The sequence below is a fragment of the Peromyscus maniculatus genome, chromosome X, assembly GCF_049852395.1.
Source record: "Peromyscus maniculatus bairdii isolate BWxNUB_F1_BW_parent chromosome X, HU_Pman_BW_mat_3.1, whole genome shotgun sequence".
In the NCBI taxonomy this organism is placed as follows: domain Eukaryota; kingdom Metazoa; phylum Chordata; class Mammalia; order Rodentia; family Cricetidae; genus Peromyscus; species Peromyscus maniculatus.
The window spans coordinates 144,735,572-144,740,243 of record NC_134875.1 but is presented as its reverse complement, the minus strand read 5'-3'; positions in this window follow the sequence as shown (position 1 = coordinate 144,740,243).

Here is a 4,672-nt window from a genome sequence, read left to right as displayed (position 1 = left end):
GATAGAGATATTGCAGTTGGGTTTGATTCTGGGGAAGTTCACCTTAGAGAAAGCCACAGCAAGAGATTCACAGTCCATTACTGACAGAACACATAGGTAAGGAACCAAGGCAGAAACTTGGAGACAGGAACTGAAGCACATACCATGAAGGAACACTAAGTTGCTCTCCATGGCTACCTCAGCTTGCTTCCTTATGCAACTCTCGAACACATGTATCACACACAGTGAACTAGATCCTCCCAGGATAATCATTCCTCAAGAGAATGATCCACACACTTTCTATTTTTCTTTGTTTTGCTTTTTTGAGACAGGGTTTTTCTGTGTGCCCTGCCTGTCCTGGAACTTGCTCTGTAGGACAGGCTGGCCTCGAATCCATAGAGAACCACTGCCTCTGCCTTCTAAGTGCTGAGATCAATGGTGTGAACCACCACACCCAGCTTCCACACACTCTCTTAAAGGCCAGTTTCCTGAAGGCATTCACTCAACTAAAGTTTACTCTTTCAGATGAATCAAGACTGCATCAAGGTGACAAAAACCCCAAAAACAAAAAACAAAACAAAAAAACCCTATCCAGCATAGCCAGGTTCCATCCCATTCCATCATAACCTGCCAAAGAATTGGGGAGAATATTCCATGTGGTACTGAATTTTCATTAAGCACAAACTCAAGATTATATGGTAAATAGAATCTTGATTCACAGTTTCAGAACCCCTAAGTTCATGTAATGTATATCATGGCTTGAGACCCATGAAGGCCATCCAGTAATACTAGAAGACCCCTTCATGAAACTGAATATGAACTTGATGCTTCAATGGAGACAGTAGAATGTTGGAAGACAGGCCCTTGATGTGCTTGGCATGGAAAGCTACATGTATATATTGTAGAGAGCTCAAGAAAGAGGCTTCAAGCCGGGCAATGGTGGCACACACCTTTAATCCTCGCTCTCAGGAGGCACAGGCAGGTGAATCTCTATATGTTTGAGGCAAGCCAGTTCTACAGAGTAAGTTCAAGCACACCCGTGACTCTGTTTCACAGAAAAACCCTGTCTCAAAAATCCAAGAAATGAGAGAGAGGGAGAAAGACAGATAGAGACAGAGAGAAAGGAAGGAAGGAAGGAAGGAAGGAAGAAAGAGAGAGAGAGAGAAAGAGAGAAAGAAAGAAAGAAAGAAAGAAAGAAAGAAAGAAAGAAAGAAAGAAAGAAAGAAAGAAAGAAAGAAAGAAAGAAGGAAAGAAAGAAGGAAAGAAGGAAGGAAAGAAGGAAAGAGAGAAAGAAAAAAGGAAAGAGAGAAAGAAGTAAAGGTTATAGTGCTACAGCCAGTAAAACTGGAAGGCCAGGGTTCCTTCAGGCCCTTGACTCCAAAATGATACATACCATCATATCACTAGATGACAGGTATAATATAGAGCTTCGGGATTCAGATTTTTCTCTCTTGGGTGTAGGTCTTCATTCAAGACACTCTTCCCTTACCATGTCCGCACTCCTCCCTTTTATAATGGTAATATTTATTCTGTACCATTTTATTTTTTTTCAACTTTAATAGATAAGACTTTGTATTTATAAAGCGCCTTCTTCAAGAACCTTAAATGCGTTACAGACAGGATCTCGAATTCATCCCCACAATAACCCTGTGAGGTAGGTATTACTCCCATTTACAGGAGGGAACTGAAGCACAGAGAGGGTAAGTGACTTGCCCAAGGTCACACAGTTGAGTTTACCAGAGAGCTAGGACTCCAGCACCTTGCCTCCCAGCTCCCAGCCACATCCCTCATGAAGAGAATCTTTAAGGAAAAGCATCGTTACAGAAAGTATCAGGAGGATTTGAAAGTGAGGTCTTCCTATGGCCATCAAGTTAAGGAAAACCCTCCACTGATGGCTGAGGCCGGAAGGCCACTACAGCACATTTCCTTGCCCCCTTCCTAAGCCACATGGCTCCTGTCTTCAGTGACCTTCTAAAGGTAAAATTCCTTTGACAGAAGCCACATGACCCAGAAGTGGGGCTTAACTTAGAATATTTACTTTTAGTTATGATAATTCATAGAAACTTTTGTTCTAATATACAAAATTTGGGACAGCTGCCCCAGCAAACATGTACATAATTACACAGCAACTAGCCTTGTTCACACCTGCATCTGCCCTCATCATCATCATTGCAGGCAAAGAACGATCACCTTGAAACGTGTGCTGGGGGCGGGTCACCTTCTTTACTTCCTATACCTGATATTCCCAGTCCCCAACCCAAACCCTGTATGTTTTTAAAGTTTACTGATAAAGTTTCTGATAAAATTCAAAATGTTTTACTTAGGTCCTTCTGCACTAAGAATAAAACAGAGTTAGAGCCAACAGCTAGTAAGTGGTCCTCACCCGCAGACTGCCCCGGGCAGACCTGAGCAGGGCGTGGCTGGCTGCCAGGAGCTTAGCAAACTTGCTAGAACTTGCCACCATCCAGAACTTAACTATGTCTTTTCCTGCATATGCCTTAAATTCAAAAAGTGTGTGCAAGCAAACAAGACCGTACTTCAGGGCTGCATGAGGCAGCCTCGAGAACTCAGCCATACTTTATGCTTTTTCTTTGAACACAAAGCTGCAAAAAACGCAGTTCTGGATTCCAACACAATTTTGTTTAAGCCCTCAACATCACGTGCTCTCAATGGCCCTGACCCCCCAACGCTCCTACTTGTGTTCTCTGGGTTAAGCCTGCAGATCACAAACCCCAGCCAGGGTAAGGCTTCAGACACCATAAAATGAGTCTGTCAAAAGGTCATCTTCTTCTCCCAGCACATCTGTCTACGAAGTCCGATTAGCTAAGTGACACTTTTACAATCATGCTTATTGGACGAACAGATGAAGTCATTTACTGAGCTAAAAGGTACAGAAAGTAAATGTTAATAATAGCAGCACAAAACATTTCTTTTTGCTGTTTGCTTCTCAGTCAACAGTTTTAGTAAAATTACCTTAGAAAATTAGGGGCTTATCAGCAGGCCACCACCACCGCATGAAGAATGCAGTGAGATGGACTATCCAGAGCCTGGCTGCTGTGACTTGGACTATAATCCTCAGTTGCTTTCTACAAGTTATATTCAGCCACTGCCAAGCTACTTGATGCTCAGACATACAGGAGACTCCTGTCAGAAGCTTCTGAACACCGTTCTAACAGATGTGCCAGTCAGGAGGGGAGGGGCTTCTTTTCTGGATTACTGGTCTACCTCCCCAAAGTGTCATCTTGCAAAGGGCTCTAGCTGCTCCCGGCTGCTGGGATTCTGAAGAATCTAGCAGTCCATCCCAAGGCTAGAGATCAAAACAACACAGCTGTGAGGAGTTTGGTGTTCTGGCCGACAACATGCCAGCATCACACGGGGTTCCTTGATCATTCTGAAATTAAAGCTTAAAAAAAAGCAAGTGACAAACTATGACAAAGAGCAAACATTCAGCCAGGGACAGCTCCTCCTGACCGTGTCAGCCCGCTCACTGCAATCATCTCATGATTATCTTAGTGATTTCAGCTAGAATTTTCAGTTCACCTTAAAAACAGAAACAAACAACAGACTACTTCTGCCAAAAAACTAATAAAATATGCTGAGATTTGCTGACAGAATCACCAGCACTTCATGTAATGCTCAGACTCCACCAGGTTAATAAAATAAATAAGGAAAATGATCATTACAAAGCCAGTCTTTCCCCTTGGGGAACCAAGAAGCCACTTCTGACCAACTGTTCCCTCTGTGTACACACACTGTACATTATCACACACTTCTCCAGAGAAGCAGAGTATCTTTGACTTCCTGACACCGGGCTCCGTGTCTGCAAGTTCTGTGTATCAGGAAGGCAACTGCGAGTGTTGGGCCCAAGGTGCTTTCCGGTTTGTCTGGAGAGACCACTCAACCACTCCCATCCAATGTGAGCATCCCGTGCGCACACTCCTCCCTTTTATAATGGTAATGTTTACTCTGTACCATTTTATGTTAGAAGTCTGGGAGTCGATTTATGATTGTCCAGGGTCTCACTGTTGAAATCCTGCCAAGTCCCAAAAAAGACACTGGACTCTCAAAGAAACATGGGACTGTTTGAAAGATGGAATAAATGTATTTTGCATAATGAAATGAACTTCAACTTATAGCAACAAGGGGGAGAATATTGTATCTTAAAAGCAATAAACTTGAGGTAGGTGAGATTGCTCACTGTGTAAGAGTGTGTGCCATCAAGCCTTATAATGTGAGATTGAACACAGTGGTGGAGATGATAAAACAAGAAAACCAACTCTGACAAGTGGTCCTGTCTTCTGCATACCACATGGCCCACCAGAGCACAGTGGAGATGCCTGGCCTTTTGTGATCTTCACAACCAGGGAATTAGGATATGGCTACTGCTTTCTAGTAGAGACAGGCTGCAGATGGCAATGGCATCTTCAGTGTACAGCATTGGCTTCTTACTTCAAGAGAGCATCCCATATTGCCAAAAGTGCCAAGGCTGAGACATCCAGCTCTCCCCTCCAGAGATCTGAGTACTTAAGTGTTTCCACACAGGAATGTGGGGTTCTTGTGTATGTGTGTTGAGGTGTCAGTTTACTTACAAACCTCTTTCACCTTGTGTATGTCATGTTTATTTAAGCAACTTACATTTCACCAGTACTCTTGCCTGCTACTGCTTGTTAGCAGTATCCAAAGACATGATCAT